The sequence below is a fragment of the Malaclemys terrapin genome, chromosome 5 (assembly GCF_027887155.1).
Source record: "Malaclemys terrapin pileata isolate rMalTer1 chromosome 5, rMalTer1.hap1, whole genome shotgun sequence".
Lineage (NCBI taxonomy): Eukaryota > Metazoa > Chordata > Testudines > Emydidae > Malaclemys > Malaclemys terrapin.
The window spans coordinates 77,033,749-77,047,936 of NC_071509.1; positions in this window are offsets into that span (position 1 = coordinate 77,033,749).

A 14,188-nucleotide genomic window follows, 5' to 3' on the forward strand; every position below is an offset into this window, starting at 1 on the left:
TGGGAACATTCCTGCAGCTAATGGATCTTACTTGTCAGGAGACAACATCTCTTTACATTTCACATATCTTGGATATAGAACAATGAACTAGAGACTAATTCTGCTCCCACTAAAGTAAATGGGTAAATTACACTGACTTCACTAGGGGTAGATGTTAGTAAAGAATGCAACTTTATTAAGTGCAGCTGACCCATTATGTTTCATCAAAAATCGTAGTCATTTTCATATTCCTTCCCAACAAGTGAGTGTTTTTCAGTTATCTTTATGCAGAATCCGCTATTATCTAATCTGTTGGCAGCACATTTTCAGATTGCAGTTACACACAAATCGAAAAATCAAAACTTTTTATAGGATTAAAATTCAAATTCGAATGTTGAAATCCTTACAAAATATCTTCACCTTTTTAGGTCAGTAAGTTTGCCTATAGGGATTCCTGACGTTTAGCTCTTACCTATGTAAATATCACTAATTAAATAACTCCAGGCATCTATTTCATTATTTAGATAGAACATGTATTAAAAACCAGTGACCGCAAAACTGTGTTTCTATGGTTACCATTATGAGACTGAGAGCATTCTGTCAATGATAAATTTACTGTGATTGTAGCTGTAGTATCATTTTCTTTTCTTTTCTTTTCTTTTTTTATCTGAATCTCAAAGATACATCAGTTAAAAAAATCTATATTCTATAGTGCACCCATACCAGAAATTTAAGGGAATTGAAGATAATGGTTGACAACAATATGTACGCTGTACAGTCTATCCAAACTAGACTTTTCTAAGATGCCTCACCATTCTGACTAATCAGCTAAGGCGACTATTGACTCAACCAATGCTGTCCATAGTGGTAGCTTCAATTGTGTTCTAAAATGAAAGTTAAGCCACTTAAGGGTCCACTCCCACTCTTATTAAGGTCAGTACTAGTTTAAAAACTGGTTGTAAACAGAGCTGGTCAGGAAATGGGATCTCTGTCTCCAGGGGAAATGCTGACCACTCACCCTCTAAAAACCAGATCCCTTTAAAGTGTCTCAGGGCAGGTAGCCAAAAAACAAAACTCTCAAAATTACTAGTCACTTCTGAAAAATTTCCCTTAGTTTTATCACTGTCATCTTTATAGAAACCAAACAAAGTAGCCCCCCTTCCCCAATACTCAGCCTGATGAAGACATTTGTCACCTGCATTTGAAATGGCTGATACTTATAAACCTCCCTCTGCTCTGCATAATGCCTCACATATCAGACAGGCAAATTGTTCCACCAATAAAAATTCAAATGTAACCCTTGATTATAATTTCAGAGATGTGGGTGCATAATGGCTGTCTTGAACAAATCTACAACTTATATATATATATATATATATATATATATATATGTGTGTGTGTGTTTGTCTGTTATCCAACATATCTGCTAATGGATTCCATAATAAGTGAAATGAGTCCAGCTTTAAGACTGGAACATAATTAACTATACACTGTAAATCAGTCCATAACAGCTCAATAAGTTACTTATGTGATGACTTTGAACACAAGTTAATTAAATGGCTACTGGGGGGTCTACACTAGTTCACTGGTAGGTCCTAACTCTCTTTTCAGCCTGCACTGGAGGAAGCACTTTGTGATGGCCAACCAGTCTGCCCTCCACCAGAAGCAGGACCAGAAGAAATCACTCTGCTGAATCTAAGGAATTGGGATCATACAAGAAGAAACTTCTGGTGCCAGATCCTCCATTCAGAAAAGGACATCCCAGTGTAGCCTGGAAGCTTTCCAACTGTATTCCCAGCTCTCTCTACACACATTTTTATTTAATCTTTTGGTGTATCTTCTGGATATATCACTATTAAAATAAGGTCTCTTTCTACTTGGAGAATTATACATACTGTAGCTTCTAGAGGAGAAAAGAGAACAGGTTTCCACGTTACTCTAAACTGATCTATACATGGGTACTTAAACGTTGCTATATGTAAGGGTCTGCCTACATTTTTATTTTATTATGCTTTTCTAAAACAAATTACTCAAAAAGATGAAAGTCGCAATAGATGAAACATTTTTCACTTTTTTTAAAAAAATTCAAACTGTCAACAACAGTACTGTGTATTTAAAATTCTACAAGCATAAAAAGGGGTTGTTTATAGTTTCTGGACCTTCTTGACATTGTCTAAATTAAAAGCATTAAAAAGAATGAAAGCAGGCAAGCAATTACTGCAAACTATGTAATGCAGTCACTTATCGTATTTTGAAATAGTTGCAATACAAATGTAACTTTCCTCTCAAGTCAGACCTGAAATCAACAAGTTCTTTATGTGAGGAATGCCTTATGGTGGAGTGTGTTACTATCATTAAATAATGCAGTATGTTTTTAATATCATTTTTGCCCAGTTGGGAATTCTTTGATCCTCATTCTTTTCAAACTGTTTACTCTGTTGTAATGGCATTTGAATGAGCAATACCATCTACTCATGTTAGTTTTTGAGTCAGATGTTTTAGCTTTTGTTTCCATCCTCTACATTAAAGTCCAATGGAGGGATCCCTGAAGAAATTTTACTGCTAGAACACAACACTACAAATCGTCAAATGCACAGAAAGATTTTATCCCCGAATATATTCCATATGCTAAGGGCCCACTCCTGTGAGGCACTTAATGTCTCTTGAAACATGCTAAACGCCTTAAACTCCCAATGGAACTCATTGGCAGAAAAGGGCACTCAGAACCTTGCTCTAAGTGCTAAGCACTATTCAGAATGGGACGTCAACCAATTTTTAATAATGACTTGTGAACCTCAAAAAGAAAGATTGGACTAAATACACTGGTCTACAATTTTTGAGAAGTTGTCTGCTTCAGAGATAAAATATGCTATTTATTATGTATTTTGATGTGCTCAATTCAAATATGACAATTAAAACAACTGATTGGCTACTGTTTCTAAGATATTTAAGTTTTTACATTTTATGTCTATGTATATTATGTAGATAGTAGAGTTTTAACCATAAATTGTAAACCTAGGTCTTTTCATGTATTTATGATTGCTTTACATGATAATATGTCACCTGTCCTGTTTATGTAACACTTTAAAAATCAGCAAAAGGGTTATATAAATAAAATTTATTATGAAACAAAAGGCAAAAAACTATTATGTACATAGTTTAGTCCTATTCAGTGTCTACTTGGCGCTTCTTGGCTTGTCTCTTGTATTCATTAAATGGAGCATCTCTTGTCACTGTCCAGCAATAGTCTGCAAGCATTGATGGGCTCCATTTGCCCTGATAGCATTTCTCCATTGTTGCAATGTCCTGGTGAAATCGCTCGCCGTGCTCGTCGCTCACTGCTCCGCAGTTCGGTGGAAAAAAATCTAGATGAGAGTGCAAAAAATGTATCTTTAGTGACATGTTGCAACCAAGGCTTTTGTATGCCTTGAGGAGGTTTTCCACCAACAACCTGTAGTTGTCTGCCTTGTTGTTTCTGAGAAAATTTATTGCCACTAACTGGAAGGCTTTCCATGCCGACTTTTCCTTGCCATGCAGTGCATGGTCAAATGCATCAGCTTGAAGAAGTTCACGAATCTGAGGACCAACAAAGACACCTTCCTTTATCTTAGCTTCACTTAACCTTGGAAATTTTCCACAGAGGTACTTGAAAGCTGCTTGTGTTTTGTCAATGGCCTTGACAAAGTTCTTCATCAGACCCAGCTTGATGTGTAAGGGTGGTAACAAAATCTTCCTTGATTCAACAAGTGGTGGATGCTGAACACTTTTCCTCCCAGGCTCCAATGACTATCGGAGTGGCCAATCTTTCTTGATGTAGTGGGAAGCTCTTGCACGACTATCCCATTCGCAGAGAAAACAGCAGTACTTTGTGTATCCAGTCTGCAGACCAAGCAAGAGAGCAACAACCTTCAAATCGCCACAAAGCTGCCACTGATGTTGGTCATAGTTTATGCACCTCAAAAGTTGTTTCATGTTGCCATAGGTTTCCTTCATATGGACTGCATGACCAACTGGAATTGATGGCAAAACATTGCCATTAGGCAGTAAAACAGCTTTAAGACTCGTCTTCGATGAATCAATGAACAATCTCCACTCATCTGGATCGTGAACAATGTTGAGGGCTGCCATCACACCATCGATGTTGTTGCAGGCTACAAGATCACCTTCCATGAAGAAGAATGGGACAAGATCCTTTTGACGGTCACGGAACATGGAAACCCTAACATCACCTGCCAGGACATTCCACTGCTGTAGTCTGGAGCCCAACAGCTCTGCCTTACTCTTGGGTAGTTCCAAATCCCTGACAAGGTCATTCAGTTCACCTTGTGTTATGAAGTGTGGTTCAGAGGAGGAGGATGGGAGAAAATGTGGGTCCTGTGACATTGACGGTTCAGGACCAGAAGTTTCATCCCCTTCCTCTTCCTCATCTGACTCAAGTGAGAATGATTCTGGTGCATCAGGAACCGGCAGTCCTTCTCCATGGGCTACTGGGCGTATAGCTGATGGAATGTTTGGATAATGCACAGTCCACATTTTCTTTTTTGACATACCTTTCCCAACTGGAGGTACCATGCAGAAGTAACAATTGCTGGTATGATCTGTTGGCTCTCTCCAAATCATTGGCACTGCAAAAGGCATAGATTTCCTTTTCCTGTTCAACCACTGGCGAAGATTTGTTGCACAAGTGTTGCAGCATATGTGTGGGGCCCACCTCTTGTCCTGATCTCCAATTTTGCAGCCAAAATAAAGGTGATAGGCTTTCTTAACCATAGTGGTTAGACTGCACTTTTGTGATGCAAAAGTCACTTCACCACAAACATAGCAGAAGTTATCTGCACTGTTCACACAAGTACGAGGCATCTCTGCTCACTTTGGCTAAACAGAAATGTGTCCCTTTGCAAAATCAAACACTGACAAATAAGAGAGCACGACACTGTATGATTTCTAGAGCTGATATCGGGCAATTTGTTCAGCAGAGTGATGTAAGCTTCGTTATGATTGCATCATCCATGACTTCTAGGAATAACATGATGCAATTCATATCATGTATGACGCAATACCAGCTTCAGATTGCATCATTCATTGTTTTGCCTAAAAAGCAAGTACTGTCCAAACCCAGTCATAGATTTATTCATAGATCCAGTCAAAGATGTATTTTAGTCATTTCTGGTTTAAATTGAGATCCGTTCCCTTTATAACTCACTTATCCTCCGCCATTCCCAAGTCAAGGGTCGTATATACTGACCCAATAGCATATCTTGAAAGCTAAATCAACAATTTTAAGCATCATTTTCATCCTCAGTGACCCAGAATTAGTAAAGTTTGACTACATTTATTTCAGAAGCATTTTGGCTGTAGAGCAGTGATATCTGCATTTTTTAGATACTTATCTGAAGTACAATCATACCACTTGGGTCTAGGAATTGGGTTGGAAATAGAAGAACAGGCTTTCTCATTCTATTTTATACAAGTACTTATACCATGCTCATTATCATAGTATGTGAGCACTCTCCAGTAGTGCATTAAGTGATGTGACCAACCCTTTTTCTTTCTCTCATTCTCTTCCCAGAAGGAGAGTTGTATGTCCAGTGGACTGTGATGTTCTGGTAGGTTTTTTTTTTTTTGGTCAGCTTTTTGGGGTGAAGGGGCACAGGGTTTCTGTACCTGTTGCTGTGTATTTATGTTAGAGAAGGCATGTCAAAGAATTGCACTTTGGACTGGGAGCAGAAGGTAGTGAGGTTTGTGATGGCCCTTAGTTCCTATGGAGTTCATTTCAGTCTCAGACTGGCTCCTGAGAAAGGTCTCTCTCCTGCACAGCTGACATTAACTTTTAAAGTTCCACTGTGCCAGATAAGTGCAGTTGTCAGCCATGGTCTTATGAGTTTTCTAGTGTATCTGTTTTCCAATCTGTTCAGATAGGCTTATATTTTGTAGTATTCTTTGATTCATAGTTCATCTAAATTCAGGAACCAAAGAGGCATACAAGTATGTTTTAAATAAACAAAGTGAATAAAACATTTTTGAATTTGAGAAACAATTAGGTTTATGTTCAATAGAGACAGAGGTGGATTTAGATTTATGGCCAGAGCCTCTCCCCCATGAGGCCCCCATCCCCTGGCCAGGCTAGAAGTCAGAGCTAGGCCAGGGTAAGAACCGCCCAGGGCCGGATTTAGGAAAAATGACGCCCTGGGTGAACTTGTATTTTGGCACCACTGGCCTCCATGGGCTCCCCTTCATCGCTGGCCCCTCGGGGCTCCCCCCTTCTCCAGAGCCCCACTGCCTCCCTCCAGTGCTTAATTTGTATTGAAAGAGGTGCCAGGGCTCAGCCCCAGCAAGCTCTGGCACAAATTAAACACTGGCTGGGTGCCAGAGAGTGGCAGCTGCTGGCTGGGTCCCCAGCTCTGAAGGCAGGGCTGCTGCCAGCAGCAGCAGAGAAGTAAGGATGGCATGGTATATGGTGTATTGCCACCCTTACTTTGTGCTGCACTGTACCTCCTGCGTCCCTACCCCATGCACTCCCCTCCTGCGACCCTAACCCCTACACTCCCCTTCTGTGCCCATGGGGAAACTGACCTGGATGCACAGAGTGGCTGCACTGCTGCTTGCTCTCCCCTCAAACACTGCTCCTCCATACTCCTCTAAGGAGTTGTGAGCGGGGAGAGAGGAGCAACATCAGGGCTACCTGCATCCAGGTAGCTTTCCCCACCTGGGCTGTGTAAGGGGAGGGCAACAGCTCCTGATGCTCGCCTCACAACACAGCTCACAGGGGGGAAGTGACCTGGATGCACAGAGTGCTCGGTGTTGTTTCTCACTCTTTTCCCCCCTTACAGCCTCCTAGGGGTGTGCAGAGGAACTTTGGGGGGTGGGGGGTAGAGTGAACAGTATCTGTGCACCATGGCTCTCCCCCACCTGGTTCCTCTGCTGGGAGGAAGCAGGGAGAAATCTGGGTGCCCCTCATGCATTGCTTCTGAGTTGTGTGGTGCTCCCCTGCCATCTGGCAGCATGCACCTCTGCGCTACTGCATGAGTGGACCACCCCAAACGCCAACCCTGGAGCCACCAAGGGAGCCTGGGCCATCTTGGGGAGCCCTGGACCTTTCACCCGCTCTGGGTGGTGTGCCCAGGGGGTGGGGACTCAGACTGGGGACTGTTCTCAGGTGCCCCCCGCCAGCCCCTGCCCAGGGCAGGTGGAGGGTTTGGGGATCACTACAGTGACCTGAGCTCCCTGGGCGGCTCTTACCATGGCCTGGTTCCAGCTTCTGGCCTGGCCAGGGGGCAGGGGCCCGGGGGAAGAGGAGGAGCAGGGGTTTGGACCAGAGTTCTGGCACTGATGCCCCCCCACTTCTACCCAGGTTCCAGGACTTCTGCAGGGGTGTCCAAATTGGCCTGGGCCCGTGGGCCCATGCATTAATCCACCACTGAATAGAGACGTGAAATGTCTGTACCAAATCTCAGAATGGTCAAAAGGTGGACACTTTTGCATATTGTTGTACATTCTAAATAGCTCCAGTGTAAGCAAAGTTTGACAAGAAAATTTTGCAGCAAAGTTAGGCGTGTGTGCTCGAGTATCCTGCTGAATGAGGGCCCCACAGGAAAAATGAAATTGTGGAAAATTTCAGAAAACATTATCCAGAGTTTTGCACAGCTGCATATTCATTTCATGGTTTGGAAAACTTTTCATTTAATGCTTCATTCAAATAGCAGTCCAGATCCAGAGGTGGTGTAATTCAGAGTAGTTCTATTGAACATACTGGCGGATGCTAACTGAAGATGTGGTCTGGTGTTCGCCCTTTCTTAGGTTTTATCCAGAATACATTGTGTACTTAGAAGAGGCAAACAATTTCTGTTTCCAGAAGACATTTCTAAAGAGCAGAAGCCTGAGCCATGCGTGGAAATTCATGTACAATTTTGAGCTAAGTTTGCATGCACAGTTCCTGCAAATATGTGGAAATCAGATAGTTGTGTGCACAAAACTTAATAATCAGCATATTTAGTGTAGATTATTGCCCTAATGGGGCATGTGTGTAATCTATTTGGACCCAGCAGAGAAGGAGATAGACACAGAGGTAGCTGATAGAAATACACCCCTCTGCTGTGCTGACTTTATTGTTCTTTTGGCAGCAAAACTGAAACTAACCTAAAAATGAGGCTTTGCACTGGGGAAGAGAGAGTGCTCAAACATTTAAAGGGACGGGGCATCACACTGTGTGTGCTATTATCCAATCTGCATGTCCAGCTGTGGAAACTGTGAGCACAAACTAGTTGTGCAATTGTGTACTCTTTTGTATATTGCCCTGTGTTCCTCAGGTTTTGAAGTCCTTGTTTAGTAAACTACGTATCTGTATGGTTTAATCACCTCTCAAATGTCATAGATTGCTTCAGGTTTTCCTCCCTCCATTATGAACTTTGTTATGAGTAATGGCAGGGGAGGGATAGCCATTTTACACTGTGAATTTAAAAATACAAATAAGTGATAGACACTGGAATGTTTCCATTAGCCATTTTCTTCTGTTATATCTGGATCTGTCACTTTTTTTAGACTGAATTATCTAATGTTATTAACTAATAAAAGTCAATAAACTGCTGAAAGCAGATATGAAGCCCCATTTATTCAACTGTACTTTGAATGTAACCAGTTTTAGGTACCCACTGTGCTCGTGTCAGATTGAAAGAGTTCAACATCTGAATCATTTTTATTTTCTGTGGTTGTGACCTTCAGTAATAGACATAGTGAGCAAATCTAAAGAGAAATGTTTCAGTGATGCATGCTGCAGAGTCACTGAAGGGTCACACAAAAAGCCGAATTGCCATGTTTTCACTGCTGCTTCAATTTGAGTTAAGAACATACCTGTTGTTTGCAGTGTAGGCAAACCCTGAGTTGCCATCTGTCATGCCCGGACCTTACTATATTTTTAACTAAGTTTTGATTACATTTCCATCAGTGTTTTTATGATAAAATAAAACCAAAAAGTGAGAAGTTTCAATACATTATTGAGCATCCTGGCTCTCATTTTAATATATGCTTGTTACTTCTAGGCTGGTCTGTGATATCTGTGTCCAAAGCCTCTGTACATCTCACCTGAAGCAACTGGTAGAATAAATCTGAGGAACTTATGCTGGCAAAAAGGGATGCAATTTGCACACCCACCCTAGTGTTAGTAGCTGTTCCTAAGGTGGGAGAACCCCCAGGAGATCAGTTGAGTGGAGAGCTTCCTTTTAAGCATAGTTAAGGCTGCCTGGGAAGATGTCCTTATTCAATCTATCTGCAGGGTATCCTCGTCAATCTATCTGCAGGGTATCCTCGTCATACTCTCCCTGGAGCCAGTGCCACCGACTTAGACTATATTGATTAGTTCAGGGCACCTCACTAGAGAAAGTGTTGCACTTGGCACAACCTTCTTGTAGGTAGATTATATTTAAGGGTATCCATATTCATTCATCCAAACCAGTCCCAGCAGAAAGCTGGCAGAAAAATCACTTATTTCTCACCCTGTTCTTCAAATGCACTGATTGGAGCTCAGACACACATGAGGATCTAGCCTGTTGTGGTGTTTGGAAGGAATGCATCAGAACTGAGGGAGAAGAGATTTAATATATAATGGAGGAAGTCAATATCATCATGAAACTCTGAGGCAACTACTGGAGGTATTCCAAGGTTGGGGATTAGTGAGGCTACATCTTCACTACAGGGGGGTGTCGATTTAAGATACGCAAATTCAGCTACGCAAATAGCGTAGCTGAATTCGACGTATCGCAGCCGACTTACCCCACTGTAGGGACGGCGGCAAAATTGACCTCTGCGGCTTCCCATCGACGGCGCTTACTCCCACCTCCGCTGGTGGAGTAAGAGCGTTGATTCGGGGATCGATTGCTGCATCCCAACGGGACGCGATAAATCAATCCCCGAGAGGTCGATTTCTACCCGCCAATTCAGGAGACAGATTTTGTGGTGGGAGAGGGGCAAAGGAGTCTAGGGAGGCTGATGGTTGGGAGTGAAAGGATTTGACAAGACATGTTATATAATGCCATTGTGATTTGTTCCATGGGACAGATATGTGCACCATTGATCTGTGCATGGAATGGGCCCTCCACATAAGGCTCTGCCCATGGCTACATAGATGAGGTATCAGTCATCTCTACAGAACTGTCTTCCTTATCTCTGGGTCCACTTAGCACAGTCACAGGATTTCAGGGCTGTGTATGTGAAGAGGACTGGAAACACACCTTTCAATAGCCTGTCAACTAATGCAGGATAGAGTTGTATTAACACTTCTGTGGCTTCCTCTTTGCTGGAGAACCCCCACTGAAATCTGTGTGTTGAGGGGAGACACATGTGAGATTCCCTGGCATCACAACTCCAGTGGAGCTGGGATACCAGGGAACAAAGAGCTATGGGTTCGGTAAGGACACACGGGGCATCAGCTTTCATGACCCTGTTATCGCCTCAACCTCTAAATATCTAGTAGAGCAGTTCAGAGAATAAATAGGGCTTGGAGGCTGGACTCTCAATTTCCCTCACAACTGTGGACCTCAGAGATCTTTTTCTTCCTGGCTTCCCCCGAAGAGTTTTCCTGCAGGAGAGTATTATTTAGGTCTATATTATTCTCCTCTTAATGATCCAGTTTAGACCATTGCTGTGCATCATGCATCTTCCTTGATCTCTCCGCACAGCTTCCTTGATCTTTTTAATTAAAGGTTATAGGTCATTCAGACCCCTCACTGTGTGTTTGAAAAGGAAAAATATTTTTTTCCAATGGGCAGTATGTTTCCCATATCTAAATTAAATTTGTGAACATGTTGCCTAGTTTTCACTTAATTGAATTAAATCCGTCTGGAGTTTCTCGCAATTCTGTGATAGTTTTTCAATCTGAATAATTGTGTGTTATCTGCAGATTTAGCACCTTTTATGCGCACCTTTTATATCATTACTAAATATCTTGAACCATATTACTACCTGACTTAATCTCTTGGGCACCCCACTAATTTTTTTCCTCCACACTGTCAATTATCATTTCACGTTTCCTTACTAGTGTTTGATCCATTGCACAACCTTATACCTTGCTTCTCACCTGATGGCTATTAAATTTCATTTAAAATCTTTTGCAAAGGACCCTGCCAAAAGATCTGTGGAGGTCCCAATATATTATATACATTTGTTCCCTTTTGCCCATTATTTTATTAACCTTTTCCCACAATTGTGGCATGTTTGACAGGAATGACATATCTTTGCAGAAATCATGCTAATTTATTCCTACCATTGAGTTTCATGCAAGTGGTATTTTCATCTGCTTGTAATATTGCTTTTAATCACTTTTCCCCATACTGAACTTTACTATATTTCAACCACTGCTACTCTTTAAAAGATAAATCCACTGTTGGCCACCTACCAAGACTCAGAAACAGGTGATTTTTTGAAGGATATATTCTGTTTGGAATTCAATGGTTTCATATTTTACTTATTTTGGAATTTTGATAAATTCCATCTGGCTTTCAGGGTTTACTGTTATGAAGTTTCTGAATTTGTATTTCTCCAGAGAGACCTCTCTCATTTAATATCTCTGGTTAGCCTCTTTATTTCTATAGCCACCAAATGTGTGCAGCTCCATGTGTGATATTTTATGCACATTATTTAATAAGATAATTTTGTGTTTGCAAATAATTTGCATATAACCATAAACTTAATCTTAAAAATTAAGTGAATTTATTGTTGGTGAAAGGGATAGGATTGGCAGCCCTGGTAAATTAAGTCTTCCATCTATTATAGGGCAGTAGTGGGCAAATTTCCCGCTTACAGCTGGCCTGCCAACTTGCTTCAACTCTGGATGGGGATCTTGTGTTAGGGGAAACAGTCTTCATGACCCATGCAGTTCTTGGCCTCTCTGCTGAGCCTGCCAATTAGCACAAAGCCAGGTGGTGATAAGAGAGCTGTAAATAGGACCCAACAAATTATTCAGCAGTTACATGACACATGACATCTCTGAATTTCCTATTTACACCTTGTCTACCTTAGTTTATTTTCTGTTCTGGGCCTGATCCTCTTTTCATTAAGTCAAATGGAGTCACTGAGGTATCCATTAAGTATACCGTTTTTGTGATTTCTCATCCTAATTTTAAAAAAACACCAGAAAGTTTTACACCATTTCACAGGGTTGGTATTCTTCAGTCTAGACAACACCAGGAGCGGAATAGCAGGTGTGGGGGTTGCATATCGTGATGTTTTGGCAAAGCTCTGTGGGAGATACTATCAGTCTGTTGCTTATACTTGGCTAGAGGTAAAGTCTTCAATTTCACAAATATTAAATTAAATCAGACTTATAGACAGGAAGAAATGATCATTTCCTAAACATAGTGGATTTTGTCTTTTCATATAAACTAAAAGATTTACCCAGAGCCCATTGAAATCAACTGACAGACACCCATTGACTTTGGTGGAAAATTACATTAGCTGACAATGTATCCCTCAGTTTCTTAGAGATAACATAAATACACTTAACTGTAAATAACACAATTAAAAGAAATATTATCACAGGAATTGAAAAGTTAAATAGACCAGGCAAGGGATACATGATATGTATTTAGATGAAATTTGAACATGAACATAGAATCAATAAGCTACAGCAATACCATTTCAGATGGCAGAAGTTGTAGAGGAGAAGATTTTTTTTATATCACCAGTAACCAGACTGTGTGCACAGTTTGCTTTTATAAAGCAGTACATGAAAACAAAGTGAGGACTTCCCCAATACTCCTTTCCAATGAAAACCAATCTTTTGATTGTGTACTGGTAGACTATGGGATATTAGCCCTTAAAACTAAGACACAATTATGTTTGGAAATGTTATTTTACATATCTTTAAAGATTTCATAGAATCATAGAATATTAGGGTTGGAAGAGACCTCAGGAGGTCACCTAGTCCAACCCCCTGCTCAAAGCAGGACCAACACCAACTAAATCATCCCAGCCAGGGCTTTGTGAAGCCGGAACTTAAAAGCCTCTGAGGATGGAGATTCCACCTCCTCCCTAGGTAACCCATTCCAGTGCTTCACCACTCTCCTAGTGAAACAGTGTTTCCTAATAGCCAACCTCGACCTCCCCCACTGCAACTTGAGACCATTTCTCCTTGTTCTGTCATCTGCCACCACTGAGAACAGCCTAGCTCCATCCTCTTTGGAACCCCCCTTCAGGTAGTTGAAGGCTGCTATCAAATCCACCCTCACTCTTCTCATCTGCAGACTAAATAACCCCAGTTCCCTCAGCCTCTCCTCGTAAGTCATGTGCCCCAGCCCCCTAATCATTTTTGTTGCCCTCCACTGTACTCTCTCCAATTTGTCCACATCCCTTCTGTAGTGTGGGGACCAAAACTGGACAATGCTCCAGATGTGGCCTCACCAGTACCGAATAGAGGGGAATAATCACTTTCCTCGATCTGCTGGCAATGCTCCTACTAATGCAGCCCAATATGCTGTTGGCCTTCTTGGCAACAAGGGCACACTGCTGACTCATATCCAGCCTCTCGTCCATTGTAATCCCCAGGTCCTTTTCTGCAGAGCTGCTGCTTCACCAGTTGGTCCCAGCCTGTAGCGGTGCATGGGATTCTTCCTTCTTAAGTGCAGGACTCTGCACTTGTCCTTGTTGAACCTAATCAGATTCCTTTTGGCCCAATACTCCAATTTGTCTAGGTCACTCTGGACCCTATCCCTACCCTCCAGCGTATCTACCTCTCCCCCCCCCAGCTTAGTATCATCTGCGAACTTGCTGAGGATGCAATTCATCCCATCATCCAGACCATTAATGAAGATGTTGAACAAAACCAGCCCCAGGACTGACCCCTGGAACACTCCACTTGATACCAGCTGCTAACTAGACATTGAGTCATTGATCACTACCTGTTGAGCCTGACAATCTAGCTAGCTTTCTATCCACCTTATAGTGCATTCATCCAATCCATCTTGCTTTAACTTGCTGGCAAGAATACTGTGGGAGACCGTATCAAAAGCTTTGCTAAAGTCAAGATATATCACATCCACTGCTTTCCCCATATCCACAGAGCCAGTTATCTCATCATAGAAGACAATCAGATTTCTAGCTTAATTTTTATTGTCCTCTGAGAGGCAGAGATATGTGAATAATATAAGAATAATGTTTAACTTTTTTAAAATATTTTTTCCCCTCTAGGAAATACAAAGTACATTATTCTGTGGCATAAAAG